Consider the following 13392-nt stretch of genomic DNA (forward strand, 5'->3'; position numbering starts at 1 on the left):
ATGAATATATGCATGTCTTTCAAAGGTCCTTATCACTCCAACCTAACCCATCCTTTGACGTCTAATCCCACTAGTAAATGTACGTCATCTTCTCGATTCTATGGAAAATCCGGCAGCATTTCCCTACAGTTCTCCAAATACACAATGTAGGTAATTACTTATCTACATATGCACCCAGAGAACAAATTAGGAAAATGAGTAGCCGTGATTTTCCATAGAAACGAAAAGAAAACATACATTTACCACCTAAGTGAAATCAAACGTCCAAGAACAGTCTCAAAATGGGGACTATCCAAGACTTACTCCTAATGAGTAAGTCTTGGATGGGTATCTAGGCATATGATTATGATGATAATTTAATTGTGCATAATAAAACAAACTTTTGAATAAAGCATTCTTAATGATTCAAAATTAACATACAAGTAAATCATTTGAACAAAGATGCTAACTAATTTTACATAAGAGTAAGAGGGAGCACAACTAACCTATGGGAGACCGAGAGAGAGAGCGCGCAAATGCAAGTAGACACAGACGGGGTGTAAGATATGTAGGCACCCTGAGCATTATAACCAAAAGGAGAGGATTGATATTAGCAACGACTTTAGCAGACAAAAGAAGTAGTCATTCATCCCCTACTAATAAAATTTCGTTTTTCTTTTTGAAATTTCATCTCTGAGATTTTTTATAACATATTTGTTTTCGGAGATTTTGGTACACTAAAGTTATTTATACATATGGCTTCTAGCTAATTTACTTTGAATATTTGTTGTAATTTTGGAAGCATTTCCAATTGCTTCCCCGTTCCCTACTTTTTTGAATTTTGCATTTGTATGTTTCCTTATGTCTTTGTCTCTGTCTTCGTTTTCCATTTTCATTTCCCTACTTTTTATAGCACAAAAGTGAAAATTTTGCTTCAAGAAAAAAAAGATACACTCCAAGTTCAATACCAAAATGATAGGAAAAGGCATTTAATTCTCAACCGGCCCTCTGCATTACACTTGCACAGTGTAACCTTAATGTGTTTAGTACCATCGGTTCAAGCATGACATCAAAACCAAGTTTATCCTATTTTGATTCTCCCCCAGTGAACAAGTATAGAAAACTGAACCAACTGTCTTTCTATCTTGAATTTTCACCCTCGCCGTTGTAATAGCCTATATTTTAAGCAGGTTTAATAACGACTTTATAAATGAGATTTGATAAGTATAATAGCTTATATTTTCAGACACGTTTTAGTCAAAGTTAGCTATGTTCATATTAGTAAAGAAATTACTTTGAGAATTATTATTTATCGTCTAAAGTAAGTTCCAAGCACAAATAAGTTAGTATGGATTTTATATAATAGAGATATTGAGTTGAAGTTTAAGCTTTGAAATAAAGGGAAACCCGTTTTTAATTACAATTTATCTCTCCTCACTCATGTCATCTACTCTAGATGCTAAAGCATTCTCTCTTCTTCATAAAAAATTTCAATCAAATGCCAAAGTGTATGTTCCCATAAATTAATTGTTCTCTTCAATATTTCAGCTTAATTACCCAAGTGTTTGAGAATTGGGAGAAACCCCAAACCCAAAATAAAAAACCCCAAACAATAATTTTCTCTCTCCTCTGATTTTATACCCCGTACTGTGCATGCTCAATTTCTGCAATTTGGAGTCGGAATTTGCGAAAACTTATTCAATCAAAGTTGTAGATCTCGAAAAGTTATTGAACTTAGACCCAAAAATCACTTGATTTGGAGTTCGGAGCTATGAGTTATGGTCTTTGTAAGTTTGGTGTTCCTATCTCCATTTCTCTCTCCTATGTTTTTATTCCGACAATCTGTTTCCTCAATTATCTACAACATGCAGTCAAATTTTGCTCTTTGTTGCTGAATGAAAGTTGTAGATCACTTCGAGCTAATAAATTTGGGCATGAAAATCACATGATTTGGAGTTCGGAGCTATGAGTTATGGTCTTTGTAAGTTTGGTGTTCCTATCTCCATTTCTCTCTCCTATGTTTTTATTCCGACAATCTGTTTCCTCAATTATCTACAACATGCAGTCAAATTTTGCTCTTTGTTGCTGAATGAAAGTTGTAGATCACTTCGAGCTAATAAATTTGGGCATAAAAACCACTTGATTTGGAGTTCGGAGCTATGAGTTATGGTCTTTGTAAGTTTGGTGTTCCTATCTCCATTTCTCTCTCCTATGTTTTTATTCCGACAATCTGTTTCCTCAATTATCTACAACATGCAGTCAAATTTTGCTCTTTGTTGCTGAATGAAAGTTGTAGATCACTTCGAGCTAATAAATTTGGGCATAAAAATCACTTGATTTGGAGTTCGGAGCTATGAGTTATGGTCTTTGTAAGTTTGGTGTTCCTATCTTCATTTCTCTCTCCTATGTTTTTATTCCGACAATCTGTTTCCTCAATTATCTACAACATGCAGTCCAATTTTGCTCTTTGTTGCTAATGAAAGTTGTAGATCACTTCGAGCTAATGAATTTGGGCAAAAAATCGCTCAATTCGGAGTTCGGAACTAGAGTTACGCCTCACACAAGTTCAGCACTGCTGCTGTACTTGTGTTGCGCTGCTGTCGTGGTTGGCTTGTTTGCCATGTTGTCTTGCTAACTTGTTGCCTTGTTGCTGCCATTGTTGGTATTCCTTTCCATATGAAGGTATAAGCTAATTTTTCTTAATTCCTCATCTCCTTTGATTCCGATTCAAGTGTGGTGCAATTGGATTTTATATTATGATTTTAGAAATAAACTTGGTTCAAATTTTGTTATGATTAGCAAATATAGTTATGATAAAGTTAAAAGTTTGTTCAACTTAAAGATTAAATCTTTCTATTTATTAATGGTTGGATTGAGGCTTATAATTGTATTTAATTTCTTAAGTTAGTTTATGAAATCAAATTTTCAATAAGCATGTTGTTTGATAGTATCCTCTACTGTGAATAGAATGAGTTAATTGAGTTAGAGATTGATATAGTGAAGTGGATTAGTAGAATGGTTTGTAAATAAGGAGTGTGGTCGTTCATGAGAGAGTTAGAAGTATGAGAAGTTAATTTCTTTATCTAATTGGTAGTAAGGATGTTAATTGTTGTTCATATTGTTGTGAGGTGATTGTTGGAGATTGATAAAGAATTTGGAAATGTTGGAATCTTGAAGATTATTATGGAATTGAGCATTCTTTGGGGAAAATGAAAGAGGTACACACATGTTCTTCCACTTTTCAATATATTATTGATATTTCGATTGACTATATAAACTATATAAGCTGATCTTGATATGTTTTCATAAGTTAAACTTATGTTGTATTTAAAATGTGATTTGTGTACTATATGGTTTCTGAAATACATGTTTATGAGTTTTAAGACAAAGGTAGAGCTAAATCGCATGTTAAGTTCTATTGGCTATAAGATATATTGTTTTGAAACTCAATAGTATAAATTTGTTTGATGAACCAAGTTTTGTGATATGAATAAGGCATGTACATTTGGTTCTAAATGAGAGTTTCACTATATTTTCAATAGTTATAAGTTTGATTCTATGAGTTCAGTGAGTTATATTAGGGGAATGGATAAGGTTATGAAGCTCAATTAAATTTCAGAAAAGAGTTCGTATATATATGGTTATAAATGTATAAACTTTATAAGAACATAATACCTGAAGTTGTTGAGAACCTCGGTATCACATCTTGGTAACATTAATTCTTGTTCAAGTTTCGTGTATGAATTTTTAAGAAATCAATTATGATGTTTGATTACCCATTTCGAAATACATGCATTAGAGGTTGGAAGATATGGGTTTGGAGTTGTGGTTGTAATTTCAGAGTACGCTATAACATGAGTTCTGGAGGACTATTATTTGAGTACGGAATATACATGTAGTAAACTATGAACTAGAATAGTATGAACTATTATTATAAGAGAGAAAAGTTCAGATTAAAAAGTTACATTATGTCATAGAAGGATAGCAACAAACTATTTGAGGAATTTGGTTTTGTAATATTGAAAGTTATGTCAAAGTAGTTGTGGGACAAATTAGTAGATCGAAGAATTATGTTTGAGAATGTTAGTTATTATTGAAAAGTGGAGTTGGGTGATTGTGTAAGTTTTGGAGTGCCAACGTCAATTAATGGGTGAGTTGTCGATATAAAAATTATATGGTTCTTAAAGATCAGACGACTATAAAAGTATATATATTGGAAGGTATATATATATATATATATATATATATATATATATATATATATATATGTATATATATATATATATATATATATATATATATATATATATAGGAAATGAGAAACACTCAAAGTTGTAACATAGAGTTAAATAAATGGGTTTTGTAATAGTGATATCAATATAAAAAGGATTGGAGTGGTGGTTTTGGAAGTATCAGACACTACATTTGGGTTATGTTGACTAGGTCGAGGGAAAGTGATTACTGAGTTTGGAAAACTTCTATTATAGGTATCAATGAGGAGTGCAAAAGAGCTTAGGAGTCTTATTTTCTAATTGGAGAAGTAAAAATAGGAAATGGGAATGTGGGAAGAGTATAAAATGATATGTAGAAAAGTCAAGTTAGATATCTAATTATTTGGAAGTGAATTTTGGAAGTTCAACATTAATCTAAGCGTTAATAGAGTGGTTACAATAGCTATGTGAGTCCAAGAGATGTTATAACCAAAATAAGTAATTTGAGACGAATATTAAATATTGAGGAGTAAGATCTGAATTGTGAAGGTCATATTAGAGAATAAAGGATCAAGATATGGGTGGTGGTTTAAAAGAATATGAAATAGAGAAGTATAACTTACAGTATTTAAGTTATGAAAGGTCATATCTGGAATTGGATTAAGTAAGAAAGTTTAAAGGTATAATTTTCTAGTAAGATAAGTAAGATTATGTAAATGAATATTGGGAAAGAAAAAATATAAACTAGATAATAGAGAGCATGGTAATTAAAGTTATATAATGACAATACGAAGCATATGGTGTTAAGGCTAATATGAGCTTTCAGTACAAAAACATGGGGACGTATGGTTGTGAATTATAAATTTAAGAAGGATGAGGACAATGAGTTGAGTATTGGAATGGAGTGAGATATTTTGACTTGTCATAGTAATTGTGGGTGATTTATGACAATGTAATAAGGTTATATTCTGGCAATGAAAGTTCATGTATTGGGAATAAGAAAACCTTTAAGGGGAAAATTCATATCATGAGAATTTTGGAATGATATAGTTTAGATGCTATAAGTTAAAGACGGAAGTCCAGGTACAAAGAGAAACTATTATGATGAAGGGAATTGCCAAATCATGTTAGAGGATACTCTATAGTCTACAAGTAAAACATTACAGATTAATCGCACGAGCTTAGAATTGGGTCTCGATAATAGTTAATTATCTTATGAGTCTTTGAGAATCATATTTTACATTTTGATTATGTTATGGGATCGATTGCGGAGAGACATTTGATTTTGAATACGTTTTAGTATATTACTTCCTTGAAAGGAATATTTGAGGTAAGTGAGATTATTTGATATTCGAGTTTGTGTTATTATAAGATTATTGAGGTTCAGGTATTTTGGATATGTTAATTACATTTCAACTTTGTTTTGTTTACGGACGGAGGTTTAAGTCGTTAAACACTTTGGAATTGAGTAGCGATACGAATTAAGAACAAGAGTATAATAAGTTTGAAAGATTAAGTTGTGTTATTGGGAAAATAAGCATTATGATTTAGCGATTGTTTTATGGGGGAAAGTAAACAGAAATTATAGAGCGAAATGCTCAATATGTGTTATGGAGCGGGTATTGTTCCTTTGAGTAGTCATGATCCAAAGGTTATTGAGGTTATGTTCATTTTAAGTTCAGTATTTTTGTTGTAATTATTTTGTCAAAAGTTCCAAATGTTCTTGTTAATACCCCTTTTGATAAAGTTTAAATGAGCACACTAAGTGCCTATACGACTTGTACAAGATTATATCCTTATATCTTTACACGTAACTAATATGTGAAATTGTTAACGTAAAACAAAAGATTTCAAAAGAAGATCCAAGTCTTGCAATGATTAGCAACACCATAGTAGTGGTGATTATTTTTCCTCTTCATGGATAAATATGTGTTCTTTGAAGCACGTGTGGTATTGATAAACTGTGCATTTAAACTATTTATGTAAATAAACTATGGATACAAGTGGGTAAAGGCCGATACCAAATAAGGTACGGTATGAACAACAACCCTTGGAGGATGGGTGATCTTCTTTCGAGCCCTCGCTGGGTGGGTGAAGTCCAGCAGATAATAAAAATGGGACATGTCCTGGTTAAGGCTTGCAAGCATAAATATTTAAACGGTGGGGTGACGACCTCCATTAGCTTAGAGACAGTCGGCTCCTTGAGTAAGGAACCCCTCTCTATTCGTGTTCGCTTTACCCAATAAATTAAATGCTATAGACCCGAAGGGTTTTTGAATGATCTAATTGGTGATCTTCATGATAAAAATTCTTACGTTAATACGATTGTGCAAGGATAGAAATCCTGAAATTTTTAAGCAAGTACTTTACTTGTGAAACATGCCGAATTTCTAGCATGAATTGTATACGAATGGTCTTAAGCCACCAAAATGAGGTTTTGGGATGAGCTTATGTATTTCTAACTATTTGATTTTAAGTATTTTTGAAGTTTGGGAATGTTCCACTTGATTAATAATAAACCGCACAACTATATTTTAAGCCACTAAAATGAATTTCTGGTTGGACAGTGTGTGTTACTCATTTTTCTGATTTTGTTCTTGGAACCTGTCCTGGTGGGGGCAGAGTTCATTGTTAGTGATCTTGCAGGTTCGTGCGTGGAAAACTCGGAATGGAATAAAGGAAGAATTTAGGTATCAAGGTTATAGTGAGATGTAATGGTTCAGAGTTTGTATTAGGGTTATATAACCTTATTTGTGAAGAAATTATTATAGTGCTTTAGAAGTCGAGCAAGGTATATTGTAATATGTTATTGGTTATTGAGGATGTGTTGTGGGCCCTGACCCACAGGTCCAGGATCGTGTATTGAAGGTTTTATTCCGCTGCGAGTAAATAATTAATTCGAGGCTATTAAGTGTTGATTGTGTTTTGTGTATCTTAATTGTGATTAGTTAGCAGCTCGGAAGTGCGGGCTGTTACAGGTGGTATGAGTAAATAATTAATTCGAGGCTATTAAGTGTTGATTGTGTTTTGTGTATCTTAATTGTGATTAGTTAGCAGCTCGGAAGTGCGGGCTGTTATAGGTGGTATCAGAGCATGGTCGTTTTAGAGTTGTCGTGATCTTCATATCATGGCATACGAGATAAGAAAGATATTTTGGGATTGTTCGAAATTGGTTAGGGTTATTGGTTGGTTAAGAATTTAGGAATAGAGATTGAGATATTGAAGGTTCAATATTGAGATTGAAAATTTGTAAAAATGAAAAGTTATGTCGGAGTTTAGCTTTGAGTGGCTATTTGAGAATGATCGAATTATATTGAGATTTTTGATTCAAGATTAGTGATTATATTTTGCAGAATCAATTGATCATTCGAGGTGTCGGAGTTCAATAAGAGTTGATTTGATTGATTTTCGTTAAATATGTTTTATGTGATCTTTCTGTTTGAAATAATCTAAAGTTTTACGTTTTCGAATTTCGAGGACGAAATTATTTTAAGTGTGGTATAGTGTAATAGCCTATATTTTAAGCAGGTTTAATAACGACTTTATAAATGAGATTTGATAAGTATAATAGCTTATATTTTCAGACACGTTTTAGTCAAAGTTAGCTATGTTCATATTAGTAAAGAAATTACTTTGAGAATTATTATTTATCGTCTAAAGTAAGTTCCAAGCACAAATAAGTTAATATGGATTTTATATAATAGAGATATTGAGTTGAAGTTTAAGCTTTGAAATAAAGGAAACCCGTTTTTAATTACAATTTATCTCTCCTCACTCATGTCATCTACTCTAGATGCTAAAGCATCACCCTCTTCTTCATAAAATTTCAATCAATGCCAAAGTGTATTTCCCATAAATTAATTGTTCTCTTCAATATTTCAGCTTAATTACCCAAGTGTTTGAGAATTGGGAGAAACCCCAAACCCAAAATAAAAACCCCAAACAATAATTTTCTCTCTCCTGTGATTTTATACCCCGTACTGTGCATGCTCAATTTCTGCATTTTGCAGTCGGAATTTGCGAAAACTTATTCAATCAAAGTTGTAGATCTCGAAAAGTTATTGAACTTAGACCCAAAAATCACTTGATTTGGAGTTCGGAGCTATGAGTTATGGTCTTTGTAAGTTTGGTGTTCTACTCCATTTCTCTCTCCTTGTTTTTATTCCGACAATCTGTTTCCTCAATTATCTACAACATGCAATCAATTTTGCTCTTTGTTGCTGAATAAAGTTGTAGATCACTTCGAGCTAATAATTTGGGCATAAAAACACTTGATTTGGAGTTCGGAGCTATGAGTTATGGTCTTTGTAAGTTTGGTGTTCCTATCTCATTTCTCTCTCCTATGTTTTTATTCCGACAATCTGTTTCCTCAATTATCTACAACATGCAGTCAAATTTTGCTCTTTGTTGCTGAATGAAAGTTGTAGATCACTTCGACCTAATAAATTTGGGCATAAAAATCACTTGATTTGGAGTTCGGAGCTATGAGTTATGGTCTTTGTAAGTTTGGTGTTCCTATCTTCATTTCTCTCTCCTATGTTTTTATTCCGACAATCTGTTTCCTCAATTATCTACAACATGCAGTCCAATTTTGCTCTTTGTTGCTGAATGAAAGTTGTAGATCACTTCGAGCTAATGAATTTGGGCACAAAAATCGCTCAATTCGGAGTTCGGAACTAAGAGTTACGCCTCACACAAGTTCAGCACTGCTGCTGTACCTTGTGTTGCGCTGCTGTCGTGGTTGGCTTGTTTGCCATGTTGTCTTGCTAACTTGTTGCCTTGTTGCTGCCATTGTTGGTATTCCTTTCCATATGAAGGTATAAGCTAATTTTTCTTAATTCCTCATCTCCTTTGATTCCGATTCAAGTGTGGTGCGATTGGATTTTATATTATGATTTTAGAAATAAACTTGGTTCGAAATTTTGTTATTGATTAGCAAATATAGTTATGATAAAAGTTAAAAGTTTGTTCAACTTAAAGATTAAATCTTTCCTATTTATTTAATGGGTTGGATTGAGGCTTATAATTTGTATTTATATTTCTTAAGTTAGTTTATGAAATCAAATTTCAATAAGCCATGTTGTTTGATAGTATCCTCTATCTGTGAATTAGAATGAGGTTAATTGGAGTTAGAGATTGATATAGTGAAGTGGATTAGTAGAATGGTTTGTAAATAAGGAGTGTGGGTCGTTCATGAGAGAGGTTAGTTAGAAGGTATGAGAAAGTTAATTTCTTTATTTAATTGGTAGTAAGGATGTTAATTGTTGTTCATATTGTTGTGAGGTGATTGTTGGAGATTGATAAAGAATTTGGAAATGTTGGAATCTTGAAGATTATTATGGAATTGAGCATTCTTTGGGGAAAATGAAAGAGGTACACACATGTTCTTCCACTTTTCAATATATTATTGATATTTCGATTGACCATATAAACTATATAAGCTGATCTTGATATGTTTTTATAAGTTAAACTTATGTTGTATTTAAAATGTGATTTGTGTACTATATGGTTTCTGAAATACATGTTTATGAGTTTTAAGACAAAGGTAGAGCTAAATCGCATGTTAAGTTATATTGGCTATAAGATATATTGTTTTGAAACTCAATAGTATAAATTTGTTTGATGAACTAAGTTTTGTGATATGAATAAGGCATGTACATTTGGTTCTAAATGAGAGTTTCACTATATTTTCAATAGTTATAAGTTTGATTCTATGAGTTCAGTGAGTTATATTAGGGGAATGGATAAGGTTATGAAGCTCAATTAAAATTTCAGAAAATAGTTCGTATATATATGGTTACAAATGTATAAACTTTATAAGAACATAATACCTGGAAGTTGTTGAGAACCTCGGTATCACATCTTGGTAACATTAATTCTTGTTCAAGTTTCGTGTATGAATTTTTAAGAAATCAATTATGATGTTTGATTACCCATTTCGAAATACATGCATTAGAGGTTGGAAGATATGGGTTTGGAGTTGTGGTTGTAATTTCAGAGTACGCTATAACATGAGTTCTGGAGGACTATTATTTGAGTACGGAATATACATGTAGTAAACTATGAACTAGAATAGTATGAACTATTATTATAAGGAGAAAAAGTTCAGATTAAAAAGTTACATTATGTCATAGAAGGATAGCAACAAGGACTATTTGAGGAATTTGAGTTTTGTAATATTGAAAAGTTATGTCAAAGTAGTTGTGGGACAAATTAGTAGATCGAAGAATTATGTTTGAGAATGTTAGTTATTATTGAAAAGTGGAGTTGGGTGATTGTGTAAGTTTTGGAGTGCCAACGTCAATTAATGGGTGAGTTGTCGATATAAAAATTATATGGTTCTTAAAGATCAGACGACTATAAAAGTATATATATATAGGAAATGATAAACACTCAAAGTTGTAACATAGAGTTAAATAAATGGGTTTTGTAATAGTGATATCAATATAAAAAGGATTGGAGTGGTGGTTTTGGGAAGTATCAGACACTACATTTGGGTTATGTTGACTAGGTCGAGGGAAAGTGATTACTGAGTTTGGAAAACTTCTATTATAGGTATCAATGAGGAGTGCAAAAGAGTTAGGAGTCTTATTTTCTAATTGGAGAAGTAAAAATAGGAAATGGGAATGTGGGAAGAGTATAAAATAATATGTAGAAAAGTCAAGTTAGATATCTAATTATTTGGAAGTGAATTTTGGAAGTTCAACATTAATCTAAGCGTTAATAGAGTGGTTACAATAGCTATGTGAGTCCAAGAGATGTTATAACCAAAATAAGTAATTGAGACGAATTATTAAATATTGAGGAGTAAGATCTGAATTGTGAAGGTCATATTAGAGGAATAAAGGATCAAGATATGGGTGGTGGTTTAAAAGAATATGAAATAGAGAAGTATAACTTACAGTATTTAAGTTATGAAAGGTCATATCTGGAATTGGATTAAGTAAGAAAGTTTAAAGGTATAATTTTCTAGTAAGATAAGTAAGATTATGTAAATGAATATTGGGAAAGAAAAAAATATAAAACTAGATAATAGAGAGCATGGTAATTAAAGTTATATAATGACAATACGAAGCATATGGTGTTAAGGCTAATATGAGCTTTCAGTACAAAAACATGGGGACGTATGGTTGTGAATTATAAATTTAAGAAGGATGAGGACAACGAGTTGAGTATTGGAATGGAGTGAGATATTTTGACTTGTAAGTAATTGTGGGTGATTTATGACAATGTAATAAGGTTATATTCTGGCAATGAAAGTTCATGTATTGGGAATAAGAAAACCTTTAAGGGGAAAATTCATATCATGAGAATTTTGGAATGATATAGTTTAGATGCTATAAGTTAAAGACGGAAGTCCAGGTACAAAGAGAAACTATTATGATGAAGGGAATTGCCAAATCATGTTAGAGGATATCTATAGTCTACAAGTAAAACATTACAGATTAATCGCACGAGCTTAGAATTGGGTCTCGATAATAGTTAATTATCTTATGAGTCTTTGAGAATCATATTTTACATTTTGATTATGTTATGGGATCGATTGCGGAGAGACATTTGATTTTGAATACGTTTTAAGTATATTACTTCCTTGAAAGGAATATTTGAGGTAAGTGAGATTATTTGATATTCGAGTTTGTGTTATTATAAGATTATTGAGGTTCAGGTATTTTGGATATGTTAATTACATTTCAACTTTGTTTTGTTTACGGACGGAGGTTTAAGTCGTTAATACACTTTGGAATTGAGTACGCGATACGAATTAAGAACAAGAGTATAATAAGTTTGGAAGATGTAAGTTGTGTTATTGGGAAAATAAGCATTATGATTTAGCGATTGTTTTATGGGGAAAGTAAACAGAAATTATAGAGCGAGATGCTCAATATGTGTTATGGAGCGGGTATTGTTCCTTTGAGTAGTCATGATCCAAAGGTTATTGAGGTTATGTTCATTTTAAGTTCAGTATTTTTGCTGTAATTATTTTGTCAAAAGTTCCAAATGTTCTTGTTAACTCACCCCTTTTGATAAAGTTTAAATGAGCACACTAAGTGCCTATATGACTTGTACAAGATTATATCCTTATATCTTTACACGTAACTAATATGTGAAATTGTTAACGTAAAACAAAAGATTTCAAAAGAAGATCCAAGTCTTGCAATGATTAGCAACACCATAGTAGTGGTGATTATTTTTCCTCTTCATGGATAAATATGTGTTCTTTGAAGCACGTGTGGTATTGATAAACTGTGCATTTAAACTATTTATGTAAATAAACTATGGATACAAGTGGGTAAAGGCCGATACCAAATAAGGTACGGTATGAACAACAACCCTTGGAGGATGGGTGATCTCCTTTCGAACCCTCGCTGGGTGGGTGAAGTCCAGCAGATAATAAAAATGGGACATGTCCTGGTTAAGGCTTGCAAGCATAAATATTTAAACGGTGGGGGGACGACCTCCATTAGCTTAGAGACAGTCGGCTCCTTGAGTAAGGAACCCCTCTCTATTTGTGTTCGCTTTACCCAATAAAATTAAATGCTATAGATCCGAAGGGTTTTTGAATGATCTAATTGGTGATCTTCATGATAAAAATTCTTACGTTAATACGATTGTGCAAGGATAGAAATCCTGAAATTTTTAAGCAAGTACTTTACTTGTGAAACATGCCGAATTTCTAGCATGAATTGTATACGAATGGTCTTAAGCCACCAAAATGAGGTTTTGGGATGAGCTTATGTATTTCTAACTATTTGATTTTAAGTATTTTTGAAGTTTGGGAATGTTCCACTTGATTAATAATAAACCGCACAACTATATTTTAAGCCACTAAAATGAATTTCTGGTTGGACAGTGTGTGTACTCAGTTTTCTGATTTTGTTCTTGGAACCTGTCCTGGTGGGGGCAGAGTTCATTGTTAGTGATCTTGCAGGTTCGTGCGTGGAAAACTCGGAATGGAGTAAAGGAAGAATTTAGGTATTAAGGTTATAGTGAGATGTAATGGTTCAGAGTTTGTATTAGGGTTATATAACCTTATTTGTGAAGAAATTATTATAGTGCTTTAGAAGTCGAGCAAGGTATTATTGTAATATGTTATTGGTTATTGAGGATGTGTTGTGGGCCCTGACCCACAGGTCCAGGATCGTGTATTGAAGGTTTTATTCCGCTGCGAGTAAATAATTAATTCAAGGCTATTAAGTGTTGA

The 13392-nt window shown here is 32.4% G+C and overlaps 2 long non-coding RNA genes across 10 annotated transcripts; both read left to right on the top strand.

Moving 5' to 3' along the window:
- Positions 1 to 1472: 1472 nt before the first annotated feature.
- Positions 1473 to 13392, top strand: LOC125496920 (uncharacterized). 8 transcript variants are annotated; one of them, XR_008969010.1, is made up of 5 exons: positions 1473 to 1766; positions 1882 to 1960; positions 2045 to 2348; positions 8581 to 9563; positions 13096 to 13392. It is a non-coding gene; the product is annotated as an uncharacterized LOC125496920 (long non-coding RNA). The 8 variants fall into 8 exon arrangements; XR_008969008.1 differs by having other exon boundaries at positions 1851 to 2348; XR_008969009.1 differs by having other exon boundaries at positions 1882 to 2348.
- LOC130591249 (uncharacterized) lies at positions 2556 to 7975 on the top strand. 2 transcript variants are annotated; one of them, XR_008969012.1, is made up of 3 exons: positions 2556 to 2661; positions 3108 to 3197; positions 6813 to 7097. It is a non-coding gene; the product is annotated as an uncharacterized LOC130591249 (long non-coding RNA). The 2 variants fall into 2 exon arrangements; XR_008969011.1 differs by lacking the exon at positions 2556 to 2661 and adding an exon at positions 7271 to 7975 and having other exon boundaries at positions 3053 to 3197; positions 6813 to 7168.

Source organism: Beta vulgaris, chromosome 4 (assembly GCF_026745355.1).
Source record: "Beta vulgaris subsp. vulgaris cultivar EL10 chromosome 4, EL10.2, whole genome shotgun sequence".
Classification (NCBI taxonomy): Eukaryota; Viridiplantae; Streptophyta; class Magnoliopsida; order Caryophyllales; family Amaranthaceae; genus Beta; species Beta vulgaris.